At 43.8% G+C, this 21621-nt stretch overlaps 1 protein-coding gene across 3 annotated transcripts in view; it reads left to right on the top strand.

Moving 5' to 3' along the window:
* Window positions 1–21621, top strand: part of sh3rf1 (SH3 domain containing ring finger 1) — a 168392-nt gene that overhangs the window by 17247 nt on the left and 129524 nt on the right. The gene's annotated exons all lie outside the window — the stretch shown is intronic.

Raw genomic sequence — 21621 nt, 5'->3', positions numbered from 1 at the left:
ACTTGCAGGTAAGAGTGTAGCCCACTGAACAACAGCTGACGTCCGGTAACCAACAACTCTTGGTTAGCTTGTGGCTCAGGTTCGGCAACACTGATTTCTTTTTGAGGTTTGCTGCACAATTTTACTCTTTTCAAATGCAGGATTGATTACTTCAGTCACTGAAAAAATGTATTGAGCAAAAACAAAACTGCCATAAACGTGAAGAAATGTTTGAAACATTGAGTATTCCCCGTTATCCGGAAATCTTTCGTAAGCTGAAAATGGCATAGAGTAAAGATGCATGATTTATATGGGATAAATTTTGCTAATTTTCATAAAAGCAAAAATTTTCTTCGGATTCATGAAAACAGGTACTAATGTAGCTCTTGCGTAATAACGAAATGGTGTAAAGTGAACATTCAAAATGCAGGGTATACGTGTGTGCTCACACGTGCGTGAGCTCGAGAAGATGGAATGCAGCTATTTGACTTTTCTCCCCAACGTGAGCTACCAGCATGCCCAAACAACGTACGAAACATTTAAAAGTTCAATTTAAAACACCTGCACAATTGAATATCATATTGCAGGCACTGATACCTTGAACATTCTACTCCTGTTAATGTTTTTTAAAAACAAACTGTTATTTGCTCCTTGTTCAAATGAATTTAAATAGCAGGAGGATCAAGTAATAGATAGGACATCTTTGAACTCTTGCATGAGATGTTGCTGTCTTTTTGTTCATGTCAGACCACACACCTGTGGCCAAGTGGGTGGGTGACTTGTTCCCAGGCTTCTCATTGTGCTGCTACTTGGACGCATTTGTTAGCTATTGCAGAAGCACTTCAAGAATTGACCCTGAATTGTTGCCTGAAGAGCCCTGATGATGTTGAAACTGCCTTGTTTATATTGTGGAGGCAGATTTAACAGTTCAGAAATACAAGGAAGGAAATAGATAATGAATAAGACATGGTTGGAAGTTGCAGCTTTTACTTGGCTTCGGGTGAAGTCCCCACATTCCTGATGAAGGGCTTATGCCCAAAACGTCAATTCTCCTGCTCCTCGGACGCTGCCTGACCTGCTGTGCTTTTCCAGTGCCACACTTTTTGACTTTGGTTTCTAGTGAGTGAATCTTGCAGATGAACTGTGGGAAGGTTGGGCTAGGATGCTGAGTTGTGCTCAGAGTGGCCAGAACTGATGGCCCCTTTTATGGTTCACCCGTTACCACACACTCTATTACTTCTGGAAGTGAAAAAAGAAAATTGCTTTTTTTGAAAGGTCCTCCATGTACATGACACTAATAACCCTATTTTCCATAGTAGCCTGTCATCTTGCAAAGGTTTTTCTGTGCTTTCACCTATGAAACTAGTATGTTGGTGTCCAAGCCCAGATTTCACCTTATTCCTCCTGTGTATGAATGTTGTCCTGACATTGAGTGCTTGTGTCAGGGGAAAATAGATGAATTGTAACAAGTTAGTATGCAGGAACAGCAAGTTTTAGGTTAGCTAGTTCATTACTAGTTATTGCAATGGAATTGAGTGCAAAAGTAGGGAAGTTGCGACTTCAGTGATACAGGGCACCGGTGAGGCCTCTCCTGGAGTATTGTGCATTACACTTAAGAAAATATACAAATGTGTTGGAGGTGTTTCGCACAAAGTTTTCCCAGACTCTCAACTGAAATGGGAGGAAAGATTGGGACAGGTTAGACTTGTATCTATCCAATGGAGTTTAGAAGTATACAAGATCCTCAGGAGTGTTGACTGGCTGGATATGAAGAAAATGCTCTTTCGTGGGAATGTGCTGCCAGAGGAAGTGGTGCAGGCTGGTACAATTGCAACATTTAAGAGGCATTTGGATGGGTATGTGAATAGGAAGGGTTTGGAGGGATATGGGCCGGGTGCTGGCAGGTGGGACGAGTTTGGGTTGGGATATGTGGTCGGCATGGACGGATTGGACCGAAGGGTCTGTTTCCATGCTGTACATCTCTATGGGAAAATCTAGAACTTTGGTTAATTATTTAAAAATCAAGGGCATTTCTTAAAAACAGATGAGGTCAAAATTTTTTTCTCTTGGTGGGTCAGGAGTCTTTGGAGCCTCCTTACTGTAAAGGCGGTGGAAGAAGAGTCTGTAAATATTTTCAAGACCGATTCTTGTTGAAGCTCAGCAGGCAGGAATATGGATTTGAGATTCCATCGGATCGGTTATGGTGGCACTGGCCTGAGGGACTGACTGCCTTACTCCTCAGAATTCAAATGGAGGTTTGAGGATGAATAGTATGGCTAGCAGGCAAAAGTGAGGACTGCAGATGCTGGAAACCAGAGTTTAGATCAGAGTGGTGCTGGAAAAGCACAGCAGGTCAGGCAGCATCCGAGGAGCTGGAAAATGAACGTTTTGGACAAAAGCCCTCTATTCCTGATGAAGGGTTTTTGCCCAAAATGTCAATTTTCCTGCTCCTCGGATGCTGCCATGATGACCTGTGCTTTTCCAGCACCACTCTGATCTAGACTGTAGTATGGCAAGCGCTCTAATGAAGTGAGGGAACACTTGATACCTGAGATGGCTTCCTTCAGATGGGTTATTAAATTGGACGGATGTAGTTGAGTGTAAAATACTATATAAGGTGAGCAGCAAGTGTTTGTCGTACCCTGTGTCAAAATATAATATTCTACTCTGCTAAAAGCTGATTTATCTGGTTTAAATCTCATTGATTTGTGGGAGCATGCCATGTGCAAGTGGCTGCTGTTCTCCACGTGACAACAGTGACTACACTTAAAACACTTAATAAGCTCTGGGATATCATGAGGCCTTGCAAAGTCGCCTTCCATAACCTAGTTCTTCATTAACCTCAAAGCTGTTGATCTGCAGGAGTGAAAGTGTGGTTACAAGCCTCTGTGCTGTAGAATGACATATGAAAGACCAAAAGGTGTAAACAGAGATTCTTTTAACTTTATTTTACTGTGCAGTTTCTTTGGAGGTCACTGTGTTAGGAAGGATGGGAAGCTGACGTTGAGCAACAGTAGCCTATTGTTTAATATACAACTGTAATGTACCCAAGACTTTGATTGCAAGTTCATGGAGCAGTATCCATTTCAGCACCACCCATTGTTAGTTAGGGGTTGGTTTTTACTTAATGCTGTAAATCCAAAAAGTTTGCAAAGATTAGCTGTCGTCTTGTTTCGTATACAAACCAGCTAGCTCTGGGTGACAGGTTCCAGAGGGGTTAAACTGTAATGTGCTCATTTAAGGAAGGGGTTTGGTTGTTGTTACGAAGTTAATAGTAGAGCTCTCTGTACTGGCTCATTATTTTCAGGTGTGGTAATCTCACCCTGAGGATGTTTGTGTTTAAGAATTTTTTGACCTCTCCTTGCACATTCCTCCCGTCAGTTCTGAAAGGTTAGGGGTAGGCGAAGAGGGCTGGTGATGGCTGAATATGAGGCCATTGTTCTAAAGACAAGCAAGCAAACATCTGTGAGAATTGTTACCAAATTCAAAGGCTTTGTGAAGCATGAACTAACGTGAAAAGACAACATGCTTAGAGTTTAAAATGGTCTGAGAGCAGACAAAGGACCCATTTGATACGATAAGCCTGTATACCCCCATGTCCTGTTTTTCAAAGCCTTTTGAAAAATAAGACATGGGGTCCATTTTTCCAGTATCTTGTTATGAAGCAGAACAAAGACATGTGTATGCAGAAATAACATGCCACATTCTGATGACAAGTCATGAGTACTTCTGAGTGAAGCTAGGGCAGTTTGTCAGATAATACCTTTTTAAAGATCATGCGTGAGGAATGAGTTGAAGTCTGGGCTTGGACACAAACATACTTGTTTCACAGTTGACAGCACAGGCTAATGTAGAAAGTAGGTTTATTCATATCTGACCCCTCAAACTGCTTCACAGGATGACCTGCTGTCCTATTATTTATTTTAAAGAATTGCATAGAAATGATAGCGTGCAAGCAGAACAATTAGCTCACTTGTTCCAAGATGGTGTTTATATTCTACATATGCATCCGAATTATCATTTTGTATTCTGCCTCTATATTCCTCCCTCGTTGTCTCTTTCAACCTTTGCTTAACATGACTCTATCTTTTCCTTAAAAACATTCAAGGACTCTGCTTCCACACCTTTTAGAGGAAGAGCATTTGAAAGACTCATTACCCTCATGGCAGAAAAAAAAAAGCCTCATCTATTTTACACCGGTGACCTCTAATTTTTAAAGGATGACTCCTAATTCTGTATTCTGTGAGAGATCATTACTTTCCACATCTACCCTTTCAGGACCTATTGAGTTCTTAATCAATCAAATATGTATCAATTAAGTTGCCTCTTACTCATTAAAGCTCACATCCATCAAGGTTTCACCTGCACTTCCACACATGCCATTTATTATATCTGTTGCTCCTGATGCGGTCTCCTCTACACTGGGGAGACTGGACACCTTCTTGCAGAGCACTTCAGAGAACATCTCCGGGTCACCCACACCAATCACCCCACCGCCCCATGGCCGAACATTTCAACTCACGTTCTCTTCACCCAACTTTGCCGAGGAATGCAAGTTCTGGGCCTCCTCCACCGTCACTCCCTCACCACCCGAGGCCTGAAGAAAGAACGCTTCATCTTCCTTCTCGGGACCCTTCAACCCCAAGGCATCAATGTGGACTTCACCAGTTTCCTCATTTTCCCACCCCCCCATCTTACCTCGGTTCCATTCCAGCTCAGCATCATCCTCATGACCTGTCAATCTTCCTTCCAACCTATCCGCTCCACCCTCCTCTCCAACCTATCACCCTCACCCCCACCTCTATCCACCTATTTCACTCTCAGCTACCTTCTCCCCAGTCTCACCCCCCCCCCCCCCCCATTTATATCTCCACTCCTGAAGCTCCCAGCCTCATTCTGATGAAGGGCTTTGGCCCGAAATGTCAATTTTTCCTGCCCCTTGAATGCTGCCTGACCTGCTGTGCTTTTTCAGCACCATTTTAATCTGGATACAAGCCTAGCCTGTCCAACCTATACTTACGAGACGACTTGACCATTCCAAGTATTCGTCCAGTAGAACTGGTCTCTGAATTGACACTTCATTCAGTAAAGCGACAAAATTGTACACAGTACCCCAGGTAGGGTCTCACCAGTGCCTTGTAAAACTGAAGCATACTCTCCTAGCTTTTGTATTAAATTCCCCTTCAGATAACTGCGAGCATTCTGTTAGCTTTCTTAATTACTTGCTGTACCTGCACACTAATCTTTCGGGATTCGTACAAGAGGATACCCACATCCTTCTATCTCTGCAATCTCTCACCATTTAGATACTGAGCACTTTTCTCTTCATGCCAAAATAGACAATTTTTCCACATCGTGCTCCATTTGTCGTATCTTTCCCCACTCATTTTATCTAGCTGTAACCTCCTTGGGTTTTCTTCAAGTTCTACATTTTTACCCATTTTTGTCATCAAGTTTGACAACCATGGTACCCATCCTCTGATCCTCACATGAAGTCCGCCAGGACCCTGGCACCTGTAAGCCCACAGCTCCATCAATTTACTTCATACCACTTCTGTGGTCATTTCCAGAGTTCCTCTCTCTCTCTCTCTCTTCCATTTTCTGGTGAATTGGTGCTTCTGGATGTTATTTGTATCCTCTATAGTGAAGAGTGATGAAAAATGTGTTCAATTAATCTGCCAATTCCTTATTTTACGTTAGTGATTCTCCAGTCTAACTTTGGATAGAACCAGTGCTCGCTCTCTCTCTAAGTTTGCAGGCTTCTTGATGGGAATCCAAAATGATACTGTTTGAACTGGTATGAGGTACCGCGTGGTATGGATAGACTTCAGTCTGTACTTAACCCTGTTTGAGTTAAAATCTGGTTTATTACATCTCATGTACAGTTTATGGTTGGGAGAGCTTAGCCTCGTTTTGTAGCACTCACACTTCGAGTCTAAAGGCTTGAAAGCTGAAGTTATGCTCCAGCAACTTCACCAATTCAAGGCTGATTCTCCCAGTACCGGTAGTTCTGAGATAATGTGTATTTCAGCTATAATGTCGCTGAAGAATTGGGGAATGGTATTTTGGAGAACGCTTACCTCTGTTGGCAATAGTGTGAATTCAGTGGAGATCGGTTTGCGTGCTTCGTTCTGTCCACGTGCCAATGTGCGTACCAAAGTCTGTCTGCAGTTCTGTGCATGCGCAATGCTAGTGTCGGTCTTTGTGCTGTACTGCGCAAGCGTTGATGTCAGCTGCTGACAAAGCAGCTTTGTGTGACAGGTACTGTACAGAACAGTTCTCTTACATTTTTTTAAATGTACAGTGTTAAATTTACTTTTGTTTTGTTAATAAATATGTTTTCGACCTTCATTCAGGCTGTGCTATACTCTGCATTAGACTTTTGGGTGATTTTTGAGCGACCGTGAGTGATGGTTTTTTGCTGGTCTGTCCCCAAACCCACTCTTCCCATGGGCTCCATTATTTCCATTAAGCAAGTTTTCGCTAGATTAGATTCCCTACAGTGTGGAAGCTGGCCCTTCGGTCCAACATGTCCACACCAACCCTCTGAAGAGTAACACACCCAGACCCATTTCCCTTTGACTAATGTACCTAACACTATGGGCAATTTAGCATGGCCAATTCACCTAACCTGCACATCTTTGGACCGTGGGAGGAAACCGGAGCACCCGGAGGAAACCCACGCGGACACGGAGAATGCGCAAACTCCACACAGTCACCCAAGGCTGGAATCTAACCTGGGACCCTGGTGCTGTGAGGCAGTACTGCTGACCACTGAGCCACGCTAGAATGCAACTACGGCGTTATAGAAAAACTGCCTGTACTGTATGGAAGGAGTCTGCACCGGGGAATCCTGTATTTTGGGGTGTGACTTAAACTGAAGTTCCATGTGCTGTCTCCAACAGAAGTGATACAAAGATCTTGAGGCAATAATTTTTGAAAAAGTGCAAGATAATACTTCTTAAACTTTGCCAATATTTATCCCTTGCCCAACATTATTCAATAGGTTATCTGGTTGAGGCACAATTGGTGCAAGCGGGAAAGATTCCCTTTAAAATTATCCAAAAGAACGAAAATAACCAGCAAGAGTGCTGGGCATAATGCAAGGACTATCATGGATAGTTGAAGAGAATGTTATAGAATTTTGCAAAACCATCACTTAGCTCAGGAATGATTTATTTATAAGAGTCCAGATGTTTCTAAATCTAGGTTTATGCAAAAGAAATGCTGAATTGTACAAAGAGAGTGGGAAATGCAGAAGTCAGTGGAGCAAATGAGTCAGAGACAACCAGTTGCAAAGTTGAGAGGAAGCGTGTCAGCCATGTAGGCAGTGAAAGACAAACTCCCTGAGATGGTCTCAATTACAGCAGAGACTTGTTTTGGTTACAGCGACAGATCAACTGGTTTGTACTCTCCTCTGACCATCTGATTGCCCTCTCGAGGCATCGCTTCCAGCTACCTGATGGATCTGTGAGAATGTTGATTCAGGCTAGATCAGCACCGTATTGAACATCTGGCAAAATCAGACCATTCAGTTCATCTGGTCTTTCCTGACTCTTTGAAGCAACAATCTAATTAGTCCACTTCCTGTGATATTTTTCCCATAGCCCTGTTAGTTCTTTCCTTTTGAAGTATTTATACAATTCCCTTTAAAGGTTGTTATTAAATTATCTTCCACCAACTTTTCAGTCAATGCATTCCAGGTATTTTTGTATTTTTAAAAAGAGAGAAACTGACTTTATCCAGCTTGGATTTTTGACTCTAAGCTTTAAACCTGTTTTCCCTGCTCACCGGCCTCCCTTCATAGTTTTGAATCTCTCTCTGTTAAATCTTTGTGTAATTTTCATTACTGCCCTAAAGGTCTAATTAATCTATGAGAACAACGTGGCCTCAGAAAATGGGTTCTTTTCATTTACAATAGGCTCTTCCTGCCCCACAGTTCCACCCTGCCTCACTGTCTTTGGACACAGCCTCACTAATGTCCAGCTGATCTTGCAGAAACTGATTGAAGGCACAATTTATTTCTTCTCAGGCTGAGACACACCGCCCTGTGGCCCAACATTTCAACTCCCCCTCCCACTCTGCCGAGGACATGGAGGTCCTGGGCCTCCCTCACCAGACTTCTGGAGGAAGAACACCTCATCTTCTGTCTCGGAACACTTCAACCCCAGGGCATCAATGTGGACTTCACCAGTTTCCTCATTTCCCCTCCCCCCACCTTACCCCAGTTCCAAACTTCCAGCTCAGCACTATTCCCATGACTTGTCCTCCCTTCTTTTCCACCTATCAACTCCACCTTCCTTTCTGACCTATCACCTTCATCCCCTCCCCCACTCACCTATTGTACTCTGCTACTTTCTCCCCACCCCCACCCTCCTCTCACTTATCTCTCCACCCTTCAGGCTCTCTGCCTGTATTCCTGATGAAGGGCTTTTGCTCGAAACGTCGATTTTACTGCTCCTCGGATGCTGCCTGAACTGCTGTGCTTTTCCAGCACCTCTCTAATCTGGTGTCAGTCACCTGTATCACTGAGCTTTGTAGCTTCCCCCTTAACCTCAGCAGGAAGCAGTGGGGAATGTGATACCTAGAGTTATCCTGTCCACTCAGTCTTGCTGTCCAGTGTGACACACTCCTTTACATCATTAGGACAGGCACTCCGTACTCAAAGCCAAACTCGATGCAGAGCCCGAGATGAAATGGGTCCATTCTCAAATGTGAATGCAAAAATATGGTTATGTATATACAGGCAGTTCTGGGATAATGCATGTTTTGGCAGCGTGAATTGGCTATAACGTCGCTAAAGAATGAGGGAATGGTATTTTTAAGAACACTTGCCTCCAGTGGGGATCAACTTGTGTGCTTCATTCTGCACATGCGCTGATGTCCGGGCTGTTGTGCGCCTGTGTAATGCCAGCGCCAGTCTTTGTGCTGTGCTGCACATGCACCGTTGTCAGCTGCCGACAGCAGCTTTCTGTGAGAGGCACTGTACAGGGAGCAGCTTTCTTACATTTTCTAAATGTATGGTGTTTAATTTTGTTGTGTTAATAAATATGAGTTCAACCTTCATTCAGGTTGTGCTATTCTTTGCATTAGTCTTTTGGGTGATTTTTGAGCGATCGTGTGAGATTTTTATTTTGCTGGTCAGCCCAACCCTATTTTTCACATTGGTCCCATTATTTCTATGAAGCGATTTTCTATTAAGCAAGGTTTCACTGGAGTGCAATTACAGTGTTGTAGGAGAACTACCATATGTCCATGTCATGTATGGAATATTTCAAGGTGTATGGGTTTGATCTTGGGAGCACCATCTGGGTAGGCTAAAATGGCTGAGGGGGTGGAGTGGGTAGTTGGGGGAGCTTTGGGAAAGGGGTGGTACAGATTTTCAAAAGGCCAGAACCAGGAGATGGAAGGGTCGAGAAAGGAAAAGAGTTCAAAGGCTGTTCAGGAGTTGGGTAGAGAAAGATCAGTGAGAGGTTTGGAGAACAAGATTTTCAATTACATAAGAACATAGAACATTAGAGCGCAGTACAGGCCCTTTAACCCACAATGTTGTGCCAATGTGTGGAACCAATCTGAAGCCCATCTAACCATCCAAAAGTGGCCTAAACAATGTCAAGTACAACTGGAACAAGACCTCCCAACTCCTATACTCAATGCTCTGACCAATAAAGGAAAGCATACCAAACGCCGCCTTCACTCTCCTATCTACCTGCGTCACCACTTTCAAGGAGCTATGAACCTGCACTCCAAGGTCTCTTTGTTCAGCAACACTCTCTAGGACCTTACCATTAAGTGTATAAGTCCTGCTCAGATTTGCTTTCCCAAAATGCAGCGCCTCGCATTTATCTAAATTAAACTCCATCTACCACTCCTCAGCCCCTTGGCCCATCTAATCAAGATCCCATTGTAATCTGAGGTAACCATTTTTGCTGTCCACTACACCTCCAATTTTGGTGTCATCTGCCTCTTTTGGAATATTGCATGCAATTCTGGTCTCCTTCATATCAGAAAGATGTAAAACTTGAAAGGGTTCAGAAAAGATTTACAAGGATGTTTCTGGGGTTGGAGGATTTGAGCTATAGGGAGAGGTTGAATCGGCTGGGGCTGTTTTCCTTGGAGCGTCGGAGGCTGAGGGGTGACCTTATAGAGGTTTACAAAATTATGAAGGGCATGGATAGGATAAATAGACAAAGTCTTTTCCTTGGGGTGGGGGAGTCCAGAACTGGAGGACATAGGTTTAGGGTGAGGGGGCAACTTTTTCACGCAGAGAGTGGTGCATGTATGAAGTGAGTTGCCAGAGGAAGTGGTGGAGGCTAGTACAATTGCAACATTTAAAAGGCATCTTGATGGGTATATGAATAGGAAGGGTTTGGAGAGATATGGGCCGGGTGCTGGCACGTGGGTCTAGATTGGATTGGGATATCTGGTCGGCATGGATGACTTGGACCGAAGGGTCTGTTTCTGTCCTGTAAATCTCTATGACTCTATGATAGCAAACATTGTCCTCTTGTTCAAGAAGGGGAGTAGAAACAACCCTGGAAATTATAGAGCTGTGAGCCTTGTGTCAGTTGTAGATAAAGCTCTACATTTCCACTGTGCCCATCTCCTGCAGTTTCCTTCCCCATCCTATACATCCTAAATCTTGCTTAATCGCATCATAATTGCCTTTCCCCCAGCTTATAACTCTTGCCCTGCAGTATATACCTATCCTTTTCCATCATTAAATTAAACATAACCGAATTGTGGTCACTATCACCAAAGTGCTCACCTATCTCCAAATCTAACACCTGGTTAGGTTCAGTACCAAATCTGACGTGGCCTTGCTCTTTGTTGGTTGGTCCACATACATCCTGCACTCATTGGACAAAAACTGACCCATCTAAAGTACTCAAACTATAGTATTCGCAGTCAATATTTGGAAAATTAATGTCCCCCATAACAACTACCCTGTCACTCTCTCTCCTATCGAGGATCATCTTTGCTATGCTATCTTATCTTCTAGGAGAAAGTGAGGACTGCACGGTGGCTCAATGGTTAGCACTGCTGCCTCACAGCACCAGCCAGCCGGGTTCAATGCCTGCCTCGGGTGGCTGTCTGTGAAGAGTTTGCACATTCTCCCCGTGTCTGCGTGGGTTTCCTCCGGGTGCTCCGGTTTCCTCCCACAATCCAAACCTGTAGGTCAGGTGAGTTGGCCATGCTAAATTGCCCGTAGTCAGGCTTAAATGTAGGGTAGGGGAATAGGTCTGAGTGGGTTGCTCTTTGGAGGGTCATTGTGGATTTGTTGGGCCAAAGGGCCTGTTTCTATACTGTAGGGATTCTAAAATTTTTTTATAAAACATAGCAAGGTCCCACAAATAGCAGCAGCAATTAGTCTTTTGTGTACTGGCTTAATAATGGCAAGAAAAATTGTTAGTAATTGTTAGAAATCTAATGGCAGTAATCCAGAACTAGATTGCCAGCAAGGTGAGAGAGATGTAGGTATTTGCATTTTAGCCCAACACACTTAGCCATGCAATCTGTTATTCACCTTCAAGCTGAGCTTATTGCTTTGGGGTACATTGCAGCCAGGTTGCATGATCCTGAACAAATTTGTTGTATAGAGAAATCTCTTTAGTAGTTGACCCTTGGGGAATGTGGGAGTGACTGATTTCTGAGTTAAGGAAAGGTAGACAGAGAAACATAAACTAAATTCCAGGGATAACTGAAGGAATTTCTGTGTGAAGTGAATGTTCGTCAGAGGCCAGAACACAGATCAATCACTGTTCTGTGTTTGTGAGGAACGTATTTAGTCAGCAGGAAGCTTCTGTACTAAATAAGCCTGGTGATGTGAAGAGCCGCCTCCATGTAATTAAGCTGGGTGCAGTCAGTTCCCATGAAAAGCTACACTGTTCTGCTTAGATCCAGTGAAGGTGTCCTGGCAGTGGGAAGAGAAACGCTACTGTGAATAGTGTCCGTCAAATCTAAATTAAAAATCAAAACCGCTCAAGTAAATGCTTTTGTGTGAAGTTTGTTTCAATAATTAAAAAATAAGAAAACAATTGTAATTTTTGGAGGACCTGTTAGCTTTTGAGTAGAATTTAATTGGAAAGCTGAGGCATCCTGCTTGTGGTGTTAATCAAACTTTTGAACTTCCTCAGAGTTGTATTTTATCTATGTTTTACCTTTCAACTTGTTAAATCAAGATCTTTTGTCTGAATGTTTTCCAGTTGTTTTAATGCTCTTTCACCTGTGCTTTGTGAGCCTAGCCCTAAACTGATTGGGTGAGGAAGCACTGCTGGCCTAATGCAAGGTAGTGGCCTACGTAGTTGCATCTTGATACTCCCAAAGATGAGGCAGTTTCTCATGAAGGAGGTAAACATAAGCAGTTTAGGTTTGCAGTGGGAGCATTGGTAAAGGTGGATAGATCTCTTGCAGATGTCTCTTTTGTGGGTGTCCTGAAAGAGGAAGGCATCCTTTCTTTGGCAGTGTCATTAATATCCAACAAATGTTGGTTGTTAGTGAGCTTTAGCTGGTTTATTTACAATATGTATGAAATACTTTTGATATTTAAAGGAAGTAGCAGTGCACTGCATAATGTGGTGGAGACTGCCAGTCTGTCAGGCTGTCTGTCTTTCACCTTTTTTGTTTTGAGTAAAAGCAAAATACAGAGGAACCTCGACGAGCCGAACATCAGATTTTCAAGGTCACAAGGTTCCGATGCTTGGCTAAGCCATGTTACCTGGCATTCGATTAACCGAACAAAATACTCCCTGCCCGTGTCCTTCGGATAATGGAGGTTCCTCTGTATTGCCACTGCTGGAAACCTGAAATAAACAGAGAATGCTGGAGAAACACAGCAGGTCTGACAGCATCTGTGGAGAGAGAGACAGTTCATGTTTTAGTCCCCATTATAACTCTTCAGAACTTCACTAGCTCTGTTTTTCTGTCCACCTTGCTTTTCTGTTACCTTTTATGTCTGATTTACTGACCTTAGCCAGCCTGCCTGCAAAAGATGCTGATTCATGCCTGTATGCTTCAATAGTCTTCAGCTAATCTGCAGTCTGCATCCATTTGCAAGATTGAATTTAAAACTGAGATAGTCACCAGGTTAATTGACTTTTCAGGCTCTTCTCTTATCACCCAGAATCCGTGTGTCTGAAATGTGCAGTGACTGCCGCTGAATTTCAGTTAGGCTTGTTGTCTTTCTCCTTCCCTGCTACGGGCTAAGATAAATTAGTGAAATATGGCAAATGTGTTGAATTGTCTTATCTGCCACAGGTCTGTTCTGGACTAGGCAATTGAATTGCATATTGGAATCTCTGTCGTTGAGTTGGATACGAACAGCAGTGTTACAGGAACATGATGTCTAGATGTTTTTGTGTTCTCTATGTTACACCATGTAATTGCATCGTTACTGCATTGGCTGCAGCACTTGAAAAACATCTCCATTGCAGAACAGTTAAGGATGGGGCACTAAACTTAACCTGATCGATGTTGGCCACGTACCCCAACCACTGCTTCAACAAAACAGCTTGCACACTCCCTTTTGCTTGTATCCGATGAGTTGGTTTTTCCACAGGACCATAAATAATAGGAGTAGGTCATTTTGCCCCTTGAGCCTGCCCACTTTTCAAGATTGTGGCTGATCCATCTTGTGCCTCAACTTCCCTTTAGTGTTAGATACACATAGTCTTCAATACCTCTACAGTAGCGCCTCGACATATGAACGACCCCGTTCACGAACAAATCGGTTTATGAACAGGATTGTCCGTAAAAGTTTGCTTCAACGTACGTATGAAATTCAAGGTATGAATGAAGGTACGAACGCAAAAAGCCCGTGTGCGACACGTGGTTTCATTGATCTGCTTTGCTACGCGCTTATTGAACGCAAAAGCTCTTGGGCCCCACGTGATCTCATTCAGTTCGTCTTTGGCGCGTGTGCTGTGAACAGCCATCCAAGCATTCTTACGCTATCCGAACAATGGGAAAAATTGATCCAGTTTGCGAACCGTGTCCCGGAACGGATTAAGTTCGTAAGTCGAGGCGCTACTGTATTTCAAAAATCCATCTAGCTTTTTAAATACTTCCAGTGACGTAGCCTCCCACACGTCTCTGGGATAGAGAATTCCAGACATGGGAGAAGAAATTCCTTCTTGTCTCAGTTTTAAATGAACGTCCCCTTATTCTGTTACTGTACCCTCTGGTTCGAGATTCCCTCATAACTGGAAACATCCTTTTGACATCAAGCCTTGCCAGAATATTGTATGTTTCAATAAGACCATCTCTCATTCCTCTAAATATAGATCTAACCGGTTGTTTCAAAGTCAACCCCTTCATCCCAGAAATCAGTCTTGTGAATCTCTTTCGCGTCGCCTCCAATACAGTTGGTTCTGCTATAACACGTGTTTCTTCAGAGCGAATTGGCTATAATGCAATTGAAGAATTTAGACCATTATTTGTGGAACGTGAACGTTCCTTAGCTACAACACGATTCTAATCCCATTGGTTTAAATGGTGTTGTTGTTATGTGGTTTTCTTACCACGCAGGAACAGAACTATTGCGTTATACTAGTATATACTTTCTTAACAATGGGGACCAAAGCTGTACGCAGTACTCCAGGTGCAGCCTACCAACACTCTGTGCAGTCACAACAAGACTTGCCTATTTTTAAACTCCATCCCTCCAGCAATAAAGGCCAAAATTCCATTTGTCATCTTAAGTACTTGCTGCAACTGAGTCAATATTCTTTGCTCATTGTGTGCAGTGGCAGATGTTAAAAGCTCCAGGGGTGGGGGAACATTCATCCTTTGTCGAAGTATCCCAGTAATGATCTCAGAAAGAGAGAGAGTCTGGTATGCTTCACCTTTACTATCGGAGAGCTGGGTTAGTTCTTTAACAAACGGCGGGAAACTACAGCAGCTGTCCAAAGTAATTGACAAGTTGTGGCTCCGATGATGTCTTTCTTAATTGGTGCCCATGGTGATGGGAAATGGCGTCATTTTCTTCACATAGACACCCGTCCAGGATAAACAGGATTGAATTGTTGTATCTGTACTTCATCTCTGTTTGAGTGTTTCATATTTTTGACATGATGAGCACCATTATCTCCCTAGGACAAAGTGAGGACTGATGCTGGAGAGTCAGAGTTGTAAAGTTCCATTGCTACACTTTTTGACCATTATCTCCCTTACCTGAAGCGTTCTCGAAAATTAAAAGTTGAAATAAAAACACACCACCCAAGTGAAAGGGAAATAACTTCACATTCTGATATCCCAGGCCGTTGACTGGCTGTTAATTATTATAATTTAGTTTCCCTTTCTCCAGGAAAGGGACTGGGAAATTAAAAAATTGCATTTTCTTCTATTAATGATGATGAAGGTTTTCAATGAGCTTGGCTACGTTGAAGTGAAGCAAAGTGGCTAGTCTTTCTTTTAAAAGTCGTCAGTTTTATTTTCTATTAAGAGAATGGCAAGGCAGCTTGAAGCCCCTGGAGGGCCCGTCCTGTTTAATGTGGGTACTCCTAGGCATGTTGTGTATCCTGAATAACCATGTGTGATGAAAATGTCAGACGCAGGAACTTGAATTCTGTGTTTCAGATCTTGAACAGCAGCTGATATCATGGTGGTGAATGAGAGAAGCTCACGGCTTTGTGGGTGAATGTTTATAAATGTCAGCCAGCAGCTTAAGAATACGCAAGCAGACAGAGAACGAGTGATTTCAGGAGTCTTTTAAGTGCAAATTTCTGTACAATTAGTGTGCTGTTCTGAATACCGGTGAAAGAAATGGCTCAAAGGATTGGCAACCAGAGTCAAATTAGCGGCTCCAGCATTGGCTCAGTTGTACAGGGCAGGAAGGAAGAGCAGCAGGATTCATTTGGATGTGTATATGAATAGGAAGGGTTTGGAGGGATATGGGCTGGGTGCTGGCAGGTGGGACTAGATTGGGTTGGGATATCTGGTCGGCATGGATGGGTTGGACCGAAGGGTCTGTTTCCATGCTGTACATCTCTATGACTCTATTAGGAAATGCAGAAAGTAGTGGGAACAAATGACTCCATCGCTGCAAATGTAAACCCAGGATGGTATATTGACTTCCTAGGCACAAAGGTCAAGGAAATCACTGAAAAGCTGCAGAACACCTTGAGGGAAAGCGTAAACAGCCAGTACCTGTGGTTCATATCTATATCAGTGGCATAAGTAGAACGAATGATGTGATCCTTCAGTTAGAATTTAGTGAGTCAGGTAATCAATTGGCAAGAACCTCAAAAGCAGTAACCAGTTTACTTCCAGTACCATACACAAGTGGGAGGTTAAGGCAGGTTAATAGAAGGCTGAATGTGTCTCATTTCTGAGGAGAATAAAGGATTGAGTTTTGTAAGCAAATGGAATGAGCACTATTATAATAAAATGCACCAGTTGAGCTGCAGTAAATTCAGTTTTATCATATTGCAATTTGTATTTTCAGAAATGTGGAGGTACACCTGGCAACTTGAGGGAGAGCACACCAACAATTGGGGTGAAACAAACCTTAATTATGCATTTAGAATTTTGCAAACTCAGCAGGTCTGGCAGCATCGTTGGATAGAGAAATAGAATTAATATTTAGAGTCTGATATGACTTTTCTTCAGAAGTAGTACTGGACCTAACATTAACTATGTTCCTCTCTCCACAGATACTGTCAGACCTGCTCAGTTTCACCAGCATTGTCTTTGGTTTGTTCAGCATATGCTGCATTTCACCTTTAATCATGACCTCATTTGGCTCCACTATGTTGCCATAGTTGCAGAAACGAGCTTCAGACTCTTAACTGAGCAGCTACCTTCAATACTGCTAAGGAAATGAGAACGGTATTTGCAATTAGTGGTTTATCCAGGAGGCTTAAGCTCCTGCCTTTGATTTTACTATGAACTCGCTAATTTGTGCATAAAACTGCTTTTTGTTTTGGCTAACTCCTTTCTAATTAAATCCTAATGTTGACAATAGCTGGAACTGGGTCACAAGTGTTGAATAAAGCATGTGTTGACAATTATCTGCTGTAAAGTATTTTTCAATCCTTTTTTTTAATCTCCTGAAGGATCTTAATTTTCTTATCAGTTTATTGACTGGTGAATCCTGGACATTTTGTTTATTCGTTGGATGCTATTGTGAACTTCACTTTGCATCTCTGTAATGGTCACTTTCGCCGTTCTGTCGCTGTCCACCCAGTTTAAGATGGAGATACAGCCACCACACTGATGGCAATCTCGAAGATTAAATTGAATGTGAAGCCTGTGTTTGTTTCATGTCTCTTGGTAGTTCAGTCCTGTGTCAGGTTGGATCCTGGTGCCAGATTCCACTACGTTTGCTACACAATCGTGGCATCGATGGAATGTGAAACCACTTAACACCAACACGACAGTAAACAAACACACTCTAAAATGCCTGCTTGGCCAAACGTGCTCATTTAGCTGCCTGGAGAATGCCGTCTATTGTCAGCTCCTGGTTATTCATAAACATTCAGTAGGAATGCTTCCTTGTTTGAAATATTGTGTTCCATTTCAGTGATGAGCTTTTATTTTCAATTTTCATTAGGAAGCTCAACTGATTTTGGAACTTCACTTGCTTTTGCAGTATTGTTATTGTAATCTGAAGTGCATTTGTATTGATAAGTCTAGAGTAGTCATAGAGTCATACAGCACTGAAACAGAACCTTCAGACTGACCAGTCCACACCTAATATAATCTCAAACTAAACTTATTCGACTTGCCTGTTTCTAGCCTTTCCTTCAAACCTTTCCTATTCATATACCTATCCAAATGTAGAAAGACAGTGCTTTCAATCTGTATCAAGGGATGGCTGTGGCACAGAATGTGGCCATTTAACCTGTTAAGTCTGTAAGTGTAAACTGCAGTTTCATTCCTCACCCCTGACTCTCTAGTCCATGCAATGTCTTCAAATCATGGGAGGTTAATCCTTTCTGATTGCCATTTAACATTCACACTTCAATGATTTTTTTAAATGTGGAAGAGTTTGAATTTCAGATTTTATCAACACTTTTTTTGGTGGGATTTAAAGGTGGACAATTGCAGTCTGATAACACTCATTTGAGCATGATCACTCTGAGTAGATTGTTTTGACTGCCTTGAAGAAGTTTTCCTCCTCTCTCTACAAGAATCTCGGAGTCCCTCTCCCACTGCAACTCCCAGCTCACTTCCTCTTCCCTGAAGCTCTTCAACCATGTCATGAAACAAACTCGCTACCACAGCCACATTTGCTTCCTCAGTGCCTGCCTCCATAACCAACACATCCCACACGGTCTCCAGACCATCTTTAAACCAGCAGAGTTCGGACCCGAACAGGACAAACAGTACAGACTACAGATTCAAAAACACCAGTAACAGTTCTCCTTCAAGATCCTCTGCTCCACGTTGGCAGCAATGCGCCAGCACCTAACCTCTCTACAGTCAACCCTGCCTCAGCTGAGGGCCACACTCTCTCAGAATTGCAAAGGACCCACTCTGTACTACGTCCTCAGGAGAATTCATTCTCTCAACAATCAGTATTTCAATTCCATCTCAAGCATCAAAAACTGTAAGTACAACAAACTTTTATTTATCCACCTCCATAACCAGCATTCCTCAAACATTCCAGAAAATTACCCTGACCTCGGAAACTGCTCAGACGCCATTAGCCATGCAGCTGATGCAGTTGCCGCCCCCACGTTGATTGATGATGTCACTTCTGCCCCCATCATGGCCACTCCCACAACCATTTCCACCCCTCACAATTCCTCATGCATCTCACGTGACATCACTTCCGCCCCTCACATCATCGCTGATGCCACACGCTCAGTGACTTTTGCCACCCCTACTGCCGTGGTCACCACCACTTCTGCCCCCACCAGCGCCACTCACCTGCATTCTGCTGACACGTTCCCCACAAACCCCACTGTCACTATCCCCAACCCCCAGAACCCCGAGGGGAACACTACCCCTGTTCATGACTCCACCCCCATTCCCCCCACCATCACACCCACTCCAGTTACAGGTTCCGTCCCCACTCCCAGCTCCACACACACACCAGATCCCAGCTCCCAACCCTGCCGAGTTTTCACTATCCCTCCAAACCTCCCTCTCACTGAGGATGAATGATCAGTCCTCAGCAAAGGACTCACCTTCGTCCCCTTACGTCCACGCATCAATGAATTTAATACACGCCATGACGTTGAACACTCCTTCCGTCGCCTCCACTTCCGAGCTTACTTTCACAATCAGGACTCCCGCCCACCTTCCAAGGATCCCTTCGCCCACCTCCAACACGCTGCATCTACCTGGATACCCCACGCCCTCGACCTCTTCATTTCCAACTGCCGCCGGGACATTAACCGCCTCAACCTATCTATCCCCCCTCCCCCACTCCAACCTCTCACCCTCACAATGCGCAGCCCTCCACTCCCTCTGCTCCAATCCCAACCTCACCATCAAGCCAGCAGATAAAGGGGGTGCAGTGGTAGTCTGGCACACTGACCTCTACACCGCTGAAGCCAAACGCCAACTCGACGGCACCTCTTCCTACTGCCCCCTCGACCATGACCCCGCCCCCCCCATCACCAAACCATCATCTCCCAGGGCATCAATGTGGACTTCAACAGTTTCCTCATTTCCCCTTCCCCCACCTCACCGTCGTTCCAAACTTCCAACTCAGCACTGTCCCCATGACTTGTCTGGACTTGTCCGACCTGCCTATCTCCTTTTCCACCAATCCATTCCACCCTCTCTTCCCTGACCTATCACCTTTATCCCCTCCCCCACTCACCCATTGTACTCTATGCTACTTTCTCCCCACCCCCACCCTCCTCTAGCTTATCTCCACGCTTCAGGCTCACTGCCTTTATTCCTGATGAAGGGCTTTTGCCCGAAACGTCGATTTCGTTACTCCTTGGATGCTGCCTGAACTGCTGTGCTCATCCAGCACCACTAATCCAGACAGTGAAAATGGAGTCCAGACTTTGAAAACTGTCTTCCTGAGCACCCCCATTCACCCATTGTACTTTTTCCCCCACCCTCCTCTCTGACCTATCACTTCCACCCCCACCCCCATTCACCTATTGTACTCTGTTACTTTCTCCTCACCCCCACCCCACCCCCCCTCTCATTTATCTCTCCACTCTGCAGGCACTCTGCCTCATTCCTGACGAAGGGCTTTTGCCCGAAATGTCGATTTTCCTGCTTCTCGGATGGTGCCTGACCTGCTGTGCTTTTCCAGCACCTCTCTAATCTAGACCCCCCCCCCCCCCCACTTCCTGAGCTAGTTGTTGCATCAAAGTGCATTACCTATTTACATTGTTCTAATCTTCAAGACCAGAAGGACTTCCAAAAGCACTCTGATATGTTAATAAGGCTAAGCTTGAATTGAAGCAGGTGGCTGTCTCTGTTATCTTTTCCTTTCAATGTTGATGGAATTAAATTGGTCCCAATGGCCAAGAAAAAGCTGAATATTGGGATCTCTTGTCTCAAGAGGAGGAAAAAAAGTACTGGTGGGATGGTCTTGTTTAGATTGTGTAGTAATTATCTTGGAAATTTGAAGCCATTCTGGCGGATAACTTGCTGTTTAATTGAGCCAATTTCAGGTGTTGGCACGTCCTCCAGCACCTTGCAGCGAAGAACTTCTGTTTGAAGTGTGCTGGAAATGCAGCAATGAATTCACCTACAACAAGGAACCACAATGTATGCGATGACCAGATAATCTGTTTTCGGTGTTGTTTGAGGGATAACCAGTAAGCACTGTTTTCTTACGGCTATGCAAAATAGGATTGTAGTTTTTTTTTCTTTCATGTTCACCTGAGAGGACAGCTTATACAATCAGATGTTTGCGGCACAATTTGGAAGATAAGACTTGGGAGCAGGCTATTTGAGCAGTAGACTGCTGCGTCATTCAGTAAGATCATGGCTAAACTTCGTTCCACTTTCCTGTCGACCCTTGCATGAGCCTTGACTCCCTTATCTGTCAAAAATCAATCAAACTCCACCTTGAATAAATTAAATCACAAAGCTGGGGAGGCAAGTTTTCACAAACTCGCAACACTGAGAGAAAAAAACGTTCTGCGTCTATTTGCATCCACTCATTCTAATCTCCCCAAAAGAAGGCAGCATGGTGGCACAGTGGTTAGCACTGCTGCCTCACAGCACCAGAGACCCGGGTTCAATTCCCACCTCAGGCGACTGTCTGTGTGGAGTTTGCACATTCTCCCCGTGTCTGCGTGGGTTTCCTCCGGGTGCTCCGGCTTCCTCCCACAGTCCAAAAACATGCAGGTTAGGTGAATTGGCCATGCTAAATTGCCCATAGTGTTAGGGGCAGGGGTAAATGTAGGGGAATGGGTCTTGGTAGGTTGCACTTCGGTGAGTTGGTGTGGACTTGTAGGGCCGAAGGGCCTGTTTCCACACTGTAAGTAATCTAATCTAAAAAAGGAAATGTCCTCCAGGTATTCACCTGATTAGTAGGATCTTGTATATTTCAGTCAGATTCACCTCATTCTTCATTCTTTTACCTTCCAATGGGTATAGGCCTCACTTGTTCAACCTTTCTCTCTGAAATAAGTCCTTCATCGCAGGATTGAGGTGAATGAACCTTTTGTGATTTACTTTTAATGCGGTTATATCTTTCCTCAAGTAGTCTCAACAATG

The sequence above is a fragment of the Hemiscyllium ocellatum genome, chromosome 2 (assembly GCF_020745735.1).
Source record: "Hemiscyllium ocellatum isolate sHemOce1 chromosome 2, sHemOce1.pat.X.cur, whole genome shotgun sequence".
NCBI classification, from domain to species: domain Eukaryota; kingdom Metazoa; phylum Chordata; class Chondrichthyes; order Orectolobiformes; family Hemiscylliidae; genus Hemiscyllium; species Hemiscyllium ocellatum.
Note: the sequence above shows the minus strand (reverse complement) of the source record. Positions and strands in the feature narration are given on the sequence as shown.